The sequence below is a fragment of the Phoenix dactylifera genome, chromosome 7 (genome assembly GCF_051530095.1).
Source record: "Phoenix dactylifera cultivar Ajwa chromosome 7, Ajwa_hap1_PhDact_Kaust_v1.1, whole genome shotgun sequence".
Classification (NCBI taxonomy): Eukaryota; Viridiplantae; Streptophyta; class Magnoliopsida; order Arecales; family Arecaceae; genus Phoenix; species Phoenix dactylifera.
In genome coordinates this window covers 26,628,118-26,646,478 of record NC_143196.1, presented here as the reverse complement: position 1 = coordinate 26,646,478, position 18,361 = coordinate 26,628,118, and the positions used below count along the sequence as shown (strand labels likewise).

Sequence of the window (18,361 nt, the reverse complement as noted above, 5' to 3'; positions counted from 1 at the left end):
GGAAGACGCTCACCAAAGTCGGGATCCCATGCGCAAGGTAAAGGGACAAAAGTCTGATAATGGTCCTCCACGAGTTCGGAGCGAGCTGTGCTAGGACGAGTCGGTACTCCACCAGCAAGTCGTTCACGAACTCGTGGAGGGGGAACCGCAGGCCGGCCCAGAGTGTCTCGACATGCACTCCGATCTGACCTGGAGGTGGTCGTGTCACCCTGTCCTCTGGCCCCGCAGGTTCGAGATGAAACCCAGGCCGAAAAAAGAATCGGGTATGGACCAGCTCCAGTTCCTCCCCTGACAGACTGGACCCGACCTCATTTGGACCAGAATCCATTTTAGAAGGAGGAAAAAAAGAAGGGGAAAGCAAAAGACGAAGAAAAACAAAAGAAGAAGAAAGAAAACCCCTTAACTAATGTGGGGAGGTGACCTACGAGGGGGATCGCCGGAAATCGCCCTGGGGCACCACTGGGGAGGCTCTGTTACGACTGAGAAAGGAGAACAGGAGAATAGAAACGGCGGAAGAGAGAGAAGCAGCCAAGCGAGACCTTTCTAGGGCCAGATTGAGGGGTTTATATAGACCCTCCTGACGGCTCAGATCGGTAGGGTTGGATCCCGCCTTCCGTCCAGATTGCGCCACGTGTCGGCCCTGAAAGCCGAAGCAGCGCATTTATTCCGGGCTGGTGCCTCAAATATGAAATCGAGGCGGTGTCCTGTCGGATCTTGGAGCCCCATCATGAGCCCCTACACGTGGCGATCTCGAAGGATGAAAGGGCGTCACCCCCTCTCCTCTTATTAAAAGCGCCCCGAAGCACGCGGAGCGCTGAAATAATTTAAGTCTTCCTGGCCCCCACCACTGCAATAAAAGCAACTACTTCCCACGTCCGAGCTCACGAGGAGCTCGAACTCGAAAGTCCGGGGGTAGTGTTGGAGGAAATATGAGTCCCCCCAAAGCGCGTGAGCACATCGCCAGCACGTGATTAGAAGCACCCAACCTCGGAAGCGCCCTACCTGGGACGCCCGACCAGGCGCTCGACCTCAAAACGCCCGACCAGGCGCTCGACCTCAAAATACCCGACCTGGCGCCCGACTAGGCGCCCGACCTGGGAGCTCTCGACCTCGGAAGCCCGACCTCACCATCCACCCGCCGCGGTCACATTCTTCTGCAGCTCGATCAGAGACCATCCTCTGCCACTGTCGCTAACAATTAATGCGCAAGGTCTCTGCAGACCTCCGGCTTACTCAACAATTAATGCGCATGGTCTCTGCAGACCTCCGACTTACTCAACAATTAATGTGCATGGTCTCTGCAGACCTCCGGCTTACTCAATAATTAATGCACATGGTCTCTGCAAACCTCCGGCTTACTCAACAATTAATACGCATGGCTTCTGTTATCTACAGATCTCAAGCCCTCCACGACAAATCTGCTCGGCTGCGTCTGATCAGCCATGACAACTCCTTGGCCCTGGCCTGATCTCCTACGGCAAGGCATTAATTTACACGATCATGCATTAATTCATACGACATGCCCAATCATACGGTAACTCCGCCCCGTCATATCACAAATAACCCAGTACCCCTCTATAAAAGAGTAACTCTCCCACCTTAGAGGGGGCTGGATGCTGAAACTCTGGACATATATTTCTTCTTATACTTTTTGCCTCTCTGACTTAGGCATCGGAGGGCCGGTGCCGGAAACCCCTGATAGTCAACTTTAAAGACCACGCAATAGCACGTATCTGGTTGGATAGTGATTACGGGTATCGATCCACAGGGATTGGGGTACAGTTGTTTTCTTAAAAATAAAAATATTAAAGGAAGAGTTTGTGAAAAAAATTAAACTAAGGAATTTAAAAAAAAATGTAATTAAAATGATATCAGTTTGAGGGAACCTAGGGCAAAGAATTCACCACTAACATCGGAACAAGGGTTATTTGTATTTTAATTCGTTCTTGGATTAACATGCAAATTGGCTACAAGCCTAAGCATTTAAATAAAAATGCACAAAAGTAATTTGGAAATAATCCATCTTCAGTTGGCATGAAATGTCTACCCTAAACTAATATGGCAGGATACTGCATCTTCCCTAAGCATGGACTATCTTATATTTACTTAGTGATCATGAAGAACAATTGTATAAACGTCATACTTAAAATCACAGAAATTAAATATGAGTTAAAAGAAGATATCCATTAAAAAATAATAAGTTCATACAACCCCAAGAATAGAAATAAAAAAATAAATACAAATCCCTTATCCTTTTGTTAGGGCTGCATCCGGCCCTAGAGAGGAGATCGGCCTTTCATGGAGTCGTGGGCGACAGCAGCAGTGGCACAGCAGCGGGCTCCCATTTGTATCACGGTCGGCTTCCTTCTTGCTCCCTCAGCACTTCATTCTTATTTTTTTTTATATGTGGGAAGTTATTCCCAAAATAGCCAAACTACTCTCTCACTTATGCACTCTGTGGGATCTCAGCCTCTGAGAAGCGATGCCGCCAAGGAAGAAAGCTCTCCTCCTTTTATAGCCTCCCAGCCCTCTCTCCTCCCCTGTTTCGAGTGCAGAGGATAAGCTTGAATGTAGGAAAGGATGAAAGCGGCTGGATGGAGCTGAGATTTGTTGGCCGCGGGAGATCGGGACGCGGGAGAAGTTGGAGCTGGATCTCGGATGAGAGCTTAGATGGTGATCCGGAGGACGTTGAGCTGCTGATCCTTGGAGTGGGGAGAAGCTTTTGGCTTGATTCGGAACAGATGAAGCTGGGAGATGAGTGGATCACGGGAGGATGAACTCGATTCGGTTGGGAATAGGGGAGATGATCCATAGGATTCGTTTTGACGTGGACGAAGGGGAGGATGAAGCAGCTGGGAGCAAGGGATTTTGTTTGGATACGGGATGAAGATAGATCACGAACATGGTGAGCTGGGACGGACATGGAGGAGATGAGGAGGAGGCGCTTGGACCGGGATCTAGCGGAAGAAAGATGGGATGCTCATCCGGTTGGGAGGGAAGCCATTGCAAGTGAGAAGAATCCGGAGAAGATAAGAATGCTAGGCTGGGAGGATATCTTTGGACTGCCGAAGACGTGGGCACTTATCCGTGGGAGATAAGCATGTGATGAAGATACGATGGGGAGACGTTGGAACGCGACATGGTGCTCTGTTCGTGGAGGTTTGGATTCTGTAAAAGATGCTGGGACTTGTTCCAGGCGCTGAGGAAGGAGATTGGGTTCGGCTGGGTTTGAATGTTTGATTTCCTTTGGTTGGGAAGAATCGTTCGGCTGGGAAAAGATGAGGATGTTGGGGCTTATGCGGATGAAACGCGCTGGGATTTGAGTTTATCCCACGGGCGAAGAGGAGGGAAGATGAGCTGGGGTTCTCTACCGAAATGCCAGGAGGGTGGAGGCGGTTTTGTTTGACGTGGAGGAAGATGGAAACGAGCGTGAGGGAAAGCTTTGGGAGTTATCCGTGGGTGGTTGAAGTTTATTCGGTTTGGTTCTGAAGCAGAGACTTATCCATGAAGTTGGTCCGAACGGGATGTGAGGAAAAAAAACTCGGGATGAGCATGGGACGTTGGCATGTTGACACGGAGAAATCCGGAAGAAGGAATCTGCTCTTTGGACATGAGAGGGAAGGAACAGGGGAGATTGGGAATGGCTGAAGACACGTGGAACTTTTAGGAAAACTTTGAATGACTAATTGCGAATGTGATAAGAACTCAAATAACATAACGTGGGAGTTGTGGGAGTGAAGTTTAAAACATAAAAGGTTGAACTCGATTGGATGTGAAAGGAACAGATGAGTTGGGCTGAATCGGAAATCTGAGAGGGTCTAATTCACGGGGTGCGTACGACTTGAGTTTAGAGATCATTTTAAATGAATTTGACTGGACCTGCACACATTAAACTCAATTAGTAAATAAATAAGTAAAACTCGAATTACCTTTAATAATTTATTAAAATGTAATGATGAAGGTAACACATTTTTTTGGCTAAATTTATAAAATATGTGAATTAAAATAATGATAAGTGCTATGAAAAAGAGGATAATTTATGTATTATTTAGCACTTATCACACCCCCAAACCTACATTTTGCTAGTCCTCGAGCAGAATAAAAACTAACTCACTTTCGCAGGAATCGCGATTGCATTTACCGTATGCAATAAGGCTTTAAACCCCTAGGTGGCTCTAGTGGACGAATTTTGTCTCGTGAGGGTTTTCGGCTCAGATACCCACAAACTGCTGTCTCTACCCAAAGAGTTTATTTTATTATTTCACAAAATCTAATTTCGAATGCATAAGTGCCAATAACTTCAAAAGCACACAAAGTTTTAATTACTAAGTCATCCCAAATCCTAAGTCTAGATGCAATTCCAGTTGAGGTTATTAAGCTTCTGTTAGAGAGTTGTAAGGTTTATTTATACTTGGGTGCTTGATGATATTTGGGCCATACACAAGCTAAGGCTTTAGATTTTCCAAAATATTGCTAAAGCTAGTAGTTTCCAAGAATGGGTCAGATAAGACCTATTCACTGATTCAAAATTATCCTTATCTTGCAGGATTTCGGAAGTTGTGGATGTTTACTTTAATACCTCATGGGCTTTATCTGTAATATTCTAGTTTACTCGAATTTTTACAACGATGGCTTTCACACTATCGTCTTTCTCAAGGTCAATATTATTTTCTCTTTCGCTTTTTTTTTATTTATTTATTTTGTATTTATAAATAAATTATACACTTTTACTCCTGTAATGATTCATCCGTGTAGTGAGCATTCAGTCAACAACTCCCACACCAGATGGCATAAGGTGTTGGGCATCAAGACTCCCCTACGGACCTATGCTCGGGTTCATCATCACAAGCCCGCTGACCTTTCACAATAGGTAGCCCTTTTCGATGTATCTGACTGAATTCACTTCTCTCTTTTTTTTAAAAAAAATAAATATAGGATAATAGTGAATTAGATAGGTATGATTCATCAGAACTCAAGGTTGCTACCAGACTTAACAACATAATGTTGAACCTAACCCTTAGAAGTGCAGGCCATGTGTGTTGTGAAATTCTAAAGTAAAAAATTATCTTACAACTCGCTAAAAGAATTTTTAATAAAAAGAACTCAAATTGTCTTACTCCTGACTAGTCATTGGACTTTTTAGATTTTATATACTTTGTGTGTTTATCATTTCAGCACTAAAGCATAGAAATTAGGTTTTTTTTTTTTGAGCTAAACTTTTTTAAAAATACGAAAACTTTCTTCAAAAAGTCGAATCCTATACCCCCCAACCTAGACAAACATTGTCCTCAATGTGTTTTTTTTTGAGATATTATATTATGATTTTTATTTTTTATATATTTTCTATTTAGGATGAAAATATGATGCATATGGAGTATAGAAGCATGTTACCTTAGCTGCATCAGTAATATGAGGACTCCTGCTAAGAAATTGAAAAAATGCAATAAGAAAAAAAATGCAAAAATGATCTACGAAAATTGGGTTGCCTCCCAACAAGTGCTAAGTTTAACGTCTTCAGCCAGACGCAACGCATCCTTATCAAATCATACCGGGTTCATGTCGAGTTCTTCAAGAAAGAAAATTTGTGGGAGACTGATTGTCGGGCAAGGAGTTGACTGCTTCTATGGCCTTGTCTATAGCAGAGTTAAAATGGGCCAAGCATGTTTTCAGAGGTCATATGTCAAAATATAGGGAAGGTTAAGATCGTCCATTTTATCTATTAGGAAGCACTCAACTTCCTTTGCGGGTTGATCAGAGGCACGAAATATATTTAACTTGACCTTCATATTCCCAAAGGATATATTCATCACCCCAGTTCTACAATTTATACACGCATTGGCTGTAGCTAAAAAGGGGCGCCCAGGGATCACGGGGATTTGTTTCTTAGGATTAGGCTCATGTTCCATATCAAGGACGATAAAATCTACTGGAAAATAGAATTTGTCTACCTTGACAAGAACATCTTCAATTATCCCACGTGGTGTTTTTACAAATCGGTCAGCCAGTTGAAGAGATACCGAGGTTGGTTTTAACTCACCTAACCCAAGTTTTTCATAAACTAAGGTAAAAGGTTGACACTTGCCCCTAGATCTAAGAGTGCTCGATCAATGAAATTATTTCCTAAGACATAGGAGATGGTGGGAGCACCAGGATCTTTGAACTTCGGTGGGGTGTTGTGTTGGAGAATAGAACTCACTTGCTCAGTTAGGAAGACCTTTTTAGGCACATGTATCCGCTTTTGGGTACAAAGGTCTTTGAAAAATTTGGCATAGGAGGGAACTTGTCTAATAGCATCAAGAAGCAGGAGGTTGATTTTGACTTGTTTGAAAACTTCCATCATCTCCTCTAGTGAAGTTTCTTTCTCGCCAAAGGGAGTGGGTGCATTAAGTGCTTCAGGAAATGGAACTTTTGAAATGTGAGTTTTGGCAGACGATGGACTAGCGGAAGAAGAAGAAGAAGGTTTTAGATTTTCTTTTGACACATTTCTATCCTCTTCTTCACCTTTCTTATTGTTATCCTCCCCAATCCTATTGTCTACTATACTTCCACTCCTTAGGGTAGTCAAAGCATTGGCTTGTTCATGATGAATTGTATTTAGTTGATTTTCTTGAGCCATGTATTGTCCCCTAGGATTACTTACTGGTTGGCTTGGAAGCTTTCCTTCCTCTCGCTTGTTCAGTGCATTAGCTAGTTGCCTCATTTGGGATTCTAGCTTGGCGATAGATTGCGTGTGAGAGTGCACCAATTGTGTAATGGTTTCCAAACCTTGAAGGGAGGTCGACACTTTCTCCTTAAAGGCTGTGTTTCTATAGGGTGGAGGAGGAGTGTGTTGAAATTTAGTCGAAGGACGGTAGGGATTAATATTCTGGAATGGTTGAAAGTTTTGGGGATAAGGCTGGGAAGTATTGGAAGTCTGCTGCTTCCAAGAGAAATTTGGATGGTTACGCCATCTCGGGTTATATGTATTAGAAAATATGTTATTACCCGGTCTGGACTGTGCTTGGGCAGTATTAACTTGTTCTTGCACAAATTCCAAAAATTGAGCTGCCGAAGGGCATTCATGAATATGGTGAGACGGGCTAGAACAAAGAACATAAACTTGTGCTTGGGAAAAGTTTGGAAGCTGTTCCCTAGACATTAGTTGGTCTAACTTGCGGGATAGTGCATCTACTTTGTCAGATAGACCTATGGACTGGCTAACTTCATATATGGTTCCTTTTCTTTGAGAACTCGGGGGTGCTTGACGAGCAGAGGGAGCATGGTGGAGGGAATTTTCATTAAGATTTTCAAATAATTGCCATGCCTCATGTTCACTTTTAAGCATGAAAGTACCCCCACAAGAAGCATCAACATCTGACGGTTTCGTTCGGACAATCCGTCATAAAAGCATTGTACTAATTGCCACTTGGGTATTTCATGATGGGGGCATTTTCGAAGTAAATCTCTAAATTTCTCCCAGGTTTCATGAAATTCTTCCCCGTCAGATTGAGAGAAGCTTGTGATAGCACGCCTAAATTGGTTTGTTCTTCTTATGGAAAAATATTTTTTTAGAAATTCATGTTGCATTTGGGCCCATGAAAGAATGGAATTAGCTTCCAATGAATGGAGCCAATGCTTAGCTCTATCCTTAAGGGAGAAGGGAACAACCTAAGTTTCAGAGCATCATCAGTGAAGTTCTGAATTTTGACAGTGGTGTAGATCTCAAGGAACTCATCTAAATGTTTGTATGGGTCTTCATTGTTAAGTCCATGCAAAGAGGAAAACATTTGGATGACACTAGACTTAATTTCAAATTGTACAGCAGCAGTGGTATCAGGTAGTCGGATACAAGATGGAGAGGTATAAATGGAAGGAGTAAAGTACTCCTTGAATAGTTTGGGTTGTTCTTCAGCCATCTTGACAAATGGTGTAGATCCTATGGTTCTATAGGTGCGGATTTCAGCTCGAAAGGCCCTAATAGAACGCTCTATTTTAGAATCAAAAGGTACTAATTCAGGAGATCTGGAACGACACCCTAGCATACACTAATACTTTTCTAATCATTCAAGTGCGATCAAGCACGCATTAAAAGAAAAACACATCAATTCCTTATGTTTGCCCTAAAATCACTAGACAGCTCCTAACTGATTTGAAGAGGGCACCTAAGCCTCCAATTCGGTCTAATGACTGAGTTAACCAGGTAAGCTCCCAAGTAAGTGGGGGGGTCATGATGCGTTCGCAAAGGTCCCACTTAAAAACTACTTGCCTCGAACAGATGAACTGTCTCCCTTAAAGGGACAAAGCTTGCCTAGACATCAACTGAGCCACAGAGCGAAATTGGTGCAATTTTCTGTGATTTTCGTTCTATTGAGCTCGAATGTCCCTAGGGGCCAACGTCTAATTGATTTTAATTAACGTGATGGCTATGTAAGAATTGATTCACCTAATTTGGGCAAGAATCTGGTGATGAAATCCAGTTCTTATCTTGTTGAGGTGATTGCCCTTACTATGTGCGGATTAATTGATGTATGTGTATCAAGCATGCATTCACACTTTTGCTGAAATTAAAATCAAACAATCACCACAAAATTTCAGGCTAATTGAGAATCAATTTAAATAAGAAAGGTTCAGATGTTACCAAAGAAAATTTTCCAGCATTTTTTTTAAAGCAAACCTCTACAGCATTCCTTTTCCAGTAGTTCCCTTTTTGATCGTCCCAATTTTCCTCTTTGATTCCTGATCGAATAATACCAAAAGAAAAATCAAAAATTAGTAAGAGAAAAAAAAGGGATAAGTAAAGTAACAAAAATAGAAAATATTTTTATTTTATTTTAGATATATATGTATATATTTTTTAAAAAAAGTTTTTTATTATTTTTTTTATTAAAAAAAAAATAACTATGCTAGCAATCTCCGGCAACGGCGCCAAAAATTGATAGTCAACTTTAAAGACCACGCAATAGCACGTATCTGGTAGGATAGTGATTACGGGTATCAATCCACAGGGATTGGGGTACAGTTGTTTTCTTAAAAATAAAAATATTTAAAAGGAAGAGTTTGTGAAGAAAATTAAACTAAGAAATTTAATAAAAAATGCAATTAAAATGATATCAGTTTGAGGGAACCTAGGGCAAGGAATTCACCACTAACATCGAAACAAGGGTTATTTGTATTTTAATTCATTCTTGGATTATCATGCAAATTAGCTACAAGCCTAATAAGCATTTAAATAGAAATTCATAAAAGTAATTTGGAAATAATTCATCTTCAGTTGGCATGAAATGTCTACCCTAAACTAATGTGGCAGGACACTGCATCTTCCCTAAGCATGGACTATCTTATATTTACTTAGTGATTATGAAGAACAGTTGTATAAATGTCATACTTAAAATCACAGAATTAAATATGAGTTAAAAGAAGATATCCATTAAAAAATAATAAGTTCATACAACCCCAAAAATAGAAATAAAAAAATAAATACAAATCCCTTATCCTTTTGTTAGGGCTGCATCCGGCCCTAGAGAGAAGATCAGCCTTCCATGGAGTCGTGGGCGACAGCAGCAGTGGTACAGCAGCGGGCTCCCATTTGTATCACGGTCGGCTTCCTTTTTCCTCCCTCAGCACTTCATTCTTATTATTTTATATGTGGGAAGTTATTCCCAAAATAGCCAAACTACTCTCTCACTCATGCACTCTATGGGATCTCAGCCTCCGAGAAGCGATGCCGCCAAAGAAGAAAGCTCTCCTCCTTTTATAGCCTCCCAGCCCTCTCTCCTCCCCTGTTTCGAGTGCAGAGGATAAGCTTGAATGTAGGAAAGGATGAAAGCGGCTGGATGGAGCTGAGATTTGTTGGCCGCGGGAGATCGGGACGCGGGAGAAGTTGGAGCTGGATCTCGGATGAGAGCTTAGATGGTGATCCGGAGGACGTTGAGCTGCTGATCCTTGGAGTGGGGAGAAGCTTTTGGCTTGATTCGGAACAGATGAAGCTGGGAGATGAGTGGATCACGGGAGGATGAACTCGATTCGGTTGGGAATAGGGGAGATGATCCATAGGATTCGTTTTGACGTGGACGAAGGGGAGGATGAAGCAGCTGGGAGCAAGGGATTTTGTTTGGATACGGGATGAAGATAGATCACGAACATGGTGAGCTGGGACGGACATGGAGGAGATGAGGAGGAGGCGCTTGGACCGGGATCTAGCGGAAGAAAGATGGGATGCTCATCCGGTTGGGAGGGAAGCCATTGCAAGTGAGAAGAATCCGGAGAAGATAAGAATGCTAGGCTGGGAGGATATCTTTGGACTGCCGAAGACGTGGGCACTTATCCGTGGGAGATAAGCATGTGATGAAGATACGATGGGGAGACGTTGGAACGCGACATGGTGCTCTGTTCGTGGAGGTTTGGATTCTGTAAAAGATGCTGGGACTTGTTCCAGGCGCTGAGGAAGGAGATTGGGTTCGGCTGGGTTTGAATGTTTGATTTCCTTTGGTTGGGAAGAATCGTTCGGCTGGGAAAAGATGAGGATGTTGGGGCTTATGCGGATGAAACGCGCTGGGATTTGAGTTTATCCCACGGGCGAAGAGGAGGGAAGATGAGCTGGGGTTCTCTACCGAAATGCCAGGAGGGTGGAGGCGGTTTTGTTTGACGTGGAGGAAGATGGAAACGAGCGTGAGGGAAAGCTTTGGGAGTTATCCGTGGGTGGTTGAAGTTTATTCGGTTTGGTTCTGAAGCAGAGACTTATCCATGAAGTTGGTCCGAACGGGATGTGAGGAAAAAAAACTCGGGATGAGCATGGGACGTTGGCATGTTGACACGGAGAAATCCGGAAGAAGGAATCTGCTCTTTGGACATGAGAGGGAAGGAACAGGGGAGATTGGGAATGGCTGAAGACACGTGGAACTTTTAGGAAAACTTTGAATGACTAATTGCGAATGTGATAAGAACTCAAATAACATAACGTGGGAGTTGTGGGAGTGAAGTTTAAAACATAAAAGGTTGAACTCGATTGGATGTGAAAGGAACAGATGAGTTGGGCTGAATCGGAAATCTGAGAGGGTCTAATTCACGGGGTGCGTACGACTTGAGTTTAGAGATCATTTTAAATGAATTTGACTGGACCTGCACACATTAAACTCAATTAGTAAATAAATAAGTAAAACTCGAATTACCTTTAATAATTTATTAAAATGTAATGATGAAGGTAACACATTTTTTTGGCTAAATTTATAAAATATGTGAATTAAAATAATGATAAGTGCTATGAAAAAGAGGATAATTTATGTATTATTTAGCACTTATCACACCCCCAAACCTACATTTTGCTAGTCCTCGAGCAGAATAAAAACTAACTCACTTTCGCAGGAATCGCGATTGCATTTACCGTATGCAATAAGGCTTTAAACCCCTAGGTGGCTCTAGTGGACGAATTTTGTCTCGTGAGGGTTTTCGGCTCAGATACCCACAAACTGCTGTCTCTACCCAAAGAGTTTATTTTATTATTTCACAAAATCTAATTTCGAATGCATAAGTGCCAATAACTTCAAAAGCACACAAAGTTTTAATTACTAAGTCATCCCAAATCCTAAGTCTAGATGCAATTCCAGTTGAGGTTATTAAGCTTCTGTTAGAGAGTTGTAAGGTTTATTTATACTTGGGTGCTTGATGATATTTGGGCCATACACAAGCTAAGGCTTTAGATTTTCCAAAATATTGCTAAAGCTAGTAGTTTCCAAGAATGGGTCAGATAAGACCTATTCACTGATTCAAAATTATCCTTATCTTGCAGGATTTCGGAAGTTGTGGATGTTTACTTTAATACCTCATGGGCTTTATCTGTAATATTCTAGTTTACTCGAATTTTTACAACGATGGCTTTCACACTATCGTCTTTCTCAAGGTCAATATTATTTTCTCTTTCGCTTTTTTTTTATTTATTTATTTTGTATTTATAAATAAATTATACACTTTTACTCCTGTAATGATTCATCCGTGTAGTGAGCATTCAGTCAACAACTCCCACACCAGATGGCATAAGGTGTTGGGCATCAAGACTCCCCTACGGACCTATGCTCGGGTTCATCATCACAAGCCCGCTGACCTTTCACAATAGGTAGCCCTTTTCGATGTATCTGACTGAATTCACTTCTCTCTTTTTTTTAAAAAAAATAAATATAGGATAATAGTGAATTAGATAGGTATGATTCATCAGAACTCAAGGTTGCTACCAGACTTAACAACATAATGTTGAACCTAACCCTTAGAAGTGCAGGCCATGTGTGTTGTGAAATTCTAAAGTAAAAAATTATCTTACAACTCGCTAAAAGAATTTTTAATAAAAAGAACTCAAATTGCCTTACTCCTGACTAGTCATTGGACTTTTTAGATTTTATATACTTTGTGTGTTTATCATTTCAGCACTAAAGCATAGAAATTAGGTTTTTTTTTTTTGAGCTAAACTTTTTTAAAAATACGAAAACTTTCTTCAAAAAGTCGAATCCTATACCCCCCAACCTAGACAAACATTGTCCTCAATGTGTTTTTTTTTGAGATATTATATTATGATTTTTATTTTTTATATATTTTCTATTTAGGATGAAAATATGATGCATATGGAGTATAGAAGCATGTTACCTTAGCTGCATCAGTAATATGAGGACTCCTGCTAAGAAATTGAAAAAATGCAATAAGAAAAAAAATGCAAAAATGATCTACGAAAATTGGGTTGCCTCCCAACAAGTGCTAAGTTTAACGTCTTCAGCCAGACGCAACGCATCCTTATCAAATCATACCGGGTTCATGTCGAGTTCTTCAAGAAAGAAAATTTGTGGGAGACTGATTGTCGGGCAAGGAGTTGACTGCTTCTATGGCCTTGTCTATAGCAGAGTTAAAATGGGCCAAGCATGTTTTCAGAGGTCATATGTCAAAATATAGGGAAGGTTAAGATCGTCCATTTTATCTATTAGGAAGCACTCAACTTCCTTTGCGGGTTGATCAGAGGCACGAAATATATTTAACTTGACCTTCATATTCCCAAAGGATATATTCATCACCCCAGTTCTACAATTTATACACGCATTGGCTGTAGCTAAAAAGGGGCGCCCAGGGATCACGGGGATTTGTTTCTTAGGATTAGGCTCATGTTCCATATCAAGGACGATAAAATCTACTGGAAAATAGAATTTGTCTACCTTGACAAGAACATCTTCAATTATCCCACGTGGTGTTTTTACAAATCGGTCAGCCAGTTGAAGAGATACCGAGGTTGGTTTTAACTCACCTAACCCAAGTTTTTCATAAACTAAGGTAAAAGGTTGACACTTGCCCCTAGATCTAAGAGTGCTCGATCAATGAAATTATTTCCTAAGACATAGGAGATGGTGGGAGCACCAGGATCTTTGAACTTCGGTGGGGTGTTGTGTTGGAGAATAGAACTCACTTGCTCAGTTAGGAAGACCTTTTTAGGCACATGTATCCGCTTTTGGGTACAAAGGTCTTTGAAAAATTTGGCATAGGAGGGAACTTGTCTAATAGCATCAAGAAGCAGGAGGTTGATTTTGACTTGTTTGAAAACTTCCATCATCTCCTCTAGTGAAGTTTCTTTCTCGCCAAAGGGAGTGGGTGCATTAAGTGCTTCAGGAAATGGAACTTTTGAAATGTGAGTTTTGGCAGACGATGGACTAGCGGAAGAAGAAGAAGAAGGTTTTAGATTTTCTTTTGACACATTTCTATCCTCTTCTTCACCTTTCTTATTGTTATCCTCCCCAATCCTATTGTCTACTATACTTCCACTCCTTAGGGTAGTCAAAGCATTGGCTTGTTCATGATGAATTGTATTTAGTTGATTTTCTTGAGCCATGTATTGTCCCCTAGGATTACTTACTGGTTGGCTTGGAAGCTTTCCTTCCTCTCGCTTGTTCAGTGCATTAGCTAGTTGCCTCATTTGGGATTCTAGCTTGGCGATAGATTGCGTGTGAGAGTGCACCAATTGTGTAATGGTTTCCAAACCTTGAAGGGAGGTCGACACTTTCTCCTTAAAGGCTGTGTTTCTATAGGGTGGAGGAGGAGTGTGTTGAAATTTAGTCGAAGGACGGTAGGGATTAATATTCTGGAATGGTTGAAAGTTTTGGGGATAAGGCTGGGAAGTATTGGAAGTCTGCTGCTTCCAAGAGAAATTTGGATGGTTACGCCATCTCGGGTTATATGTATTAGAAAATATGTTATTATCCGGTCTGGACTGTGCTTGGGCAGTATTAACTTGTTCTTGCACAAATTCCAAAAATTGAGCTGCCGAAGGGCATTCATGAATATGGTGAGACGGGCTAGAACAAAGAACATAAACTTGTGCTTGGGAAAAGTTTGGAAGCTGTTCCCTAGACATTAGTTGGTCTAACTTGCGGGATAGTGCATCTACTTTGTCAGATAGACCTATGGACTGGCTAACTTCATATATGGTTCCTTTTCTTTGAGAACTCGGGGGTGCTTGACGAGCAGAGGGAGCATGGTGGAGGGAATTTTCATTAAGATTTTCAAATAATTGCCATGCCTCATGTTCACTTTTAAGCATGAAAGTACCCCCACAAGAAGCATCAACATCTGACGGTTTCGTTCGGACAATCCGTCATAAAAGCATTGTACTAATTGCCACTTGGGTATTTCATGATGGGGGCATTTTCGAAGTAAATCTCTAAATTTCTCCCAGGTTTCATGAAATTCTTCCCCGTCAGATTGAGAGAAGCTTGTGATAGCACGCCTAAATTGGTTTGTTCTTCTTATGGAAAAATATTTTTTTAGAAATTCATGTTGCATTTGGGCCCATGAAAGAATGGAATTAGCTTCCAATGAATGGAGCCAATGCTTAGCTCTATCCTTAAGGGAGAAGGGAACAACCTAAGTTTCAGAGCATCATCAGTGAAGTTCTGAATTTTGACAGTGGTGTAGATCTCAAGGAACTCATCTAAATGTTTGTATGGGTCTTCATTGTTAAGTCCATGCAAAGAGGAAAACATTTGGATGACACTAGACTTAATTTCAAATTGTACAGCAGCAGTGGTATCAGGTAGTCGGATACAAGATGGAGAGGTATAAATGGAAGGAGTAAAGTACTCCTTGAATAGTTTGGGTTGTTCTTCAGCCATCTTGACAAATGGTGTAGATCCTATGGTTCTATAGGTGCGGATTTCAGCTCGAAAGGCCCTAATAGAACGCTCTATTTTAGAATCAAAAGGTACTAATTCAGGAGATCTGGAACGACACCCTAGCATACACTAATACTTTTCTAATCATTCAAGTGCGATCAAGCACGCATTAAAAGAAAAACACATCAATTCCTTATGTTTGCCCTAAAATCACTAGACAGCTCCTAACTGATTTGAAGAGGGCACCTAAGCCTCCAATTCGGTCTAATGACTGAGTTAACCAGGTAAGCTCCCAAGTAAGTGGGGGGGTCATGATGCGTTCGCAAAGGTCCCACTTAAAAACTACTTGCCTCGAACAGATGAACTGTCTCCCTTAAAGGGACAAAGCTTGCCTAGACATCAACTGAGCCACAGAGCGAAATTGGTGCAATTTTCTGTGATTTTCGTTCTATTGAGCTCGAATGTCCCTAGGGGCCAACGTCTAATTGATTTTAATTAACGTGATGGCTATGTAAGAATTGATTCACCTAATTTGGGCAAGAATCTGGTGATGAAATCCAGTTCTTATCTTGTTGAGGTGATTGCCCTTACTATGTGCGGATTAATTGATGTATGTGTATCAAGCATGCATTCACACTTTTGCTGAAATTAAAATCAAACAATCACCACAAAATTTCAGGCTAATTGAGAATCAATTTAAATAAGAAAGGTTCAGATGTTACCAAAGAAAATTTTCCAGCATTTTTTTTAAAGCAAACCTCTACAGCATTCCTTTTCCAGTAGTTCCCTTTTTGATCGTCCCAATTTTCCTCTTTGATTCCTGATCGAATAATACCAAAAGAAAAATCAAAAATTAGTAAGAGAAAAAAAAGGGATAAGTAAAGTAACAAAAATAGAAAATATTTTTATTTTATTTTAGATATATATGTATATATTTTTTAAAAAAAGTTTTTTATTATTTTTTTTATTAAAAAAAAAATAACTATGCTAGCAATCTCCGGCAACGGCGCCAAAAATTGATAGTCAACTTTAAAGACCACGCAATAGCACGTATCTGGTAGGATAGTGATTACGGGTATCAATCCACAGGGATTGGGGTACAGTTGTTTTCTTAAAAATAAAAATATTTAAAAGGAAGAGTTTGTGAAGAAAATTAAACTAAGAAATTTAATAAAAAATGCAATTAAAATGATATCAGTTTGAGGGAACCTAGGGCAAGGAATTCACCACTAACATCGAAACAAGGGTTATTTGTATTTTAATTCATTCTTGGATTATCATGCAAATTAGCTACAAGCCTAATAAGCATTTAAATAGAAATTCATAAAAGTAATTTGGAAATAATTCATCTTCAGTTGGCATGAAATGTCTACCCTAAACTAATGTGGCAGGACACTGCATCTTCCCTAAGCATGGACTATCTTATATTTACTTAGTGATTATGAAGAACAGTTGTATAAATGTCATACTTAAAATCACAGAATTAAATATGAGTTAAAAGAAGATATCCATTAAAAAATAATAAGTTCATACAACCCCAAAAATAGAAATAAAAAAATAAATACAAATCCCTTATCCTTTTGTTAGGGCTGCATCCGGCCCTAGAGAGAAGATCAGCCTTCCATGGAGTCGTGGGCGACAGCAGCAGTGGTACAGCAGCGGGCTCCCATTTGTATCACGGTCGGCTTCCTTTTTCCTCCCTCAGCACTTCATTCTTATTATTTTATATGTGGGAAGTTATTCCCAAAATAGCCAAACTACTCTCTCACTCATGCACTCTATGGGATCTCAGCCTCCGAGAAGCGATGCCGCCAAAGAAGAAAGCTCTCCTCCTTTTATAGCCTCCCAGCCCTCTCTCCTCCCCTGTTTCGAGTGCAGAGGATAAGCTTGAATGTAGGATAAGGATGGAAGCGGCTGGATGGAGCTGAGATTTGTTGGCCGCGGGAGATCGGGACGCGGGAGAAGTTGGAGCTGGATCTCGGATGAGAGCTTAGATGGTGATCCGGAGGACGTTGAGCTGCTGATCCTTGGAGTGGGGAGAAGCTTTTGGCTTGATTCGGAACAGATGAAGCTGGGAGATGAGTGGATCACGGGAGGATGAACTCGATTCGGTTGGGAATAGGGGAGATGATCCATAGGATTCGTTTTGACGTGGACGAAGGGGAGGATGAAGCAGCTGGGAGCAAGGGATTTTGTTTGGATACGGGATGAAGATAGATCACGAACATGGTGAGCTGGGACGGACATGGAGGAGATGAGGAGGAGGCGCTTGGACCGGGATCTAGCGGAAGAAAGATGGGATGCTCATCCGACTGGGAGGGAAGCCATCGCAAGTGAGAAGAATCCGGAGAAGATAAGAATGCTAGGCTGGGAGGATATCTTTGGACTGCCGAAGACGTGGGCACTTATCCGTGGGAGATAAGCATGTGATGAAGATACGATGGGGAGACGTTGGAACGCGACATGGTGCTCTGTTCGTGGAGGTTTGGATTCTGTAAAAGATGCTGGGACTTGTTCCAGGCGCTGAGGAAGGAGATTGGGTTCGGCTGGGTTTGAATGTTTGATTTCCTTTGGTTGGGAAGAATCGTTCGGCTGGGAAAAGATGAGGATGCTGGGGCTTATGCGGATGAAACGCGAATGCTAGGATTTGAGTTTATCCCACGGGCGAAGAGGAGGGAAGATGAGCTGGGGTTCTCTACCGAAATGCCAGGAGGGTGGAGGCGGTTTTGTATGACGTGGAGGAAGATGGAAACGAGCGTGAGGGAAAGCTTTGGGAGTTATCCGTGGGTGGTTGAAGTTTATTCGGTTTGGTTCTGAAGCAGAGACTTATCCATGAAGTTGGTCCGAACGGGATGTGAGGAAAAAAAACTCGGGATGAGCATGGGACGTTGGCATGTTGACACGGAGAAATCCGGAAGAAGGAATCTGCTCTTTGGACATGGGAGGGAAGGAACAGGGGAGATTGGGAATGGCTGAAGACACGTGGAACTTTTAGGAAAACTTTGAATGACTAATTGCGGATGTGATAAGAACTCAAATAACATAATGTGGGAGTTGTGGGAGTGAAGTTTAAAACATAAAAGGTTGAACTCGATTGGATGTGAAAGGAACAGATGAGTTGGGCTGAATCGGAAATCTGAGAGGGTCTGATTCACGGGGTGCATACGACTTGAGTTTAGAGATCATTTTAAATGAATTTGACTGGACCTGCACACATTAGACTCAATCAGTAAATAAATAAGTAAAAC

At 41.4% G+C, this 18,361-nt stretch overlaps 1 long non-coding RNA gene across 1 annotated transcript; it reads right to left on the bottom strand.

The window, feature by feature from the left end:
* Positions 1 to 1,278: 1,278 nt before the first annotated feature.
* Positions 1,279 to 18,281, bottom strand: LOC149753199 (uncharacterized). The gene is made up of 3 exons (XR_016395981.1): positions 15,836 to 18,281; positions 8,618 to 11,097; positions 1,279 to 3,879 (listed from the first exon to the last, which is right to left on the bottom strand). It is a non-coding gene; the product is annotated as an uncharacterized LOC149753199 (long non-coding RNA).
* Between the last annotated feature and the right edge of the window lie 80 nt (positions 18,282 to 18,361).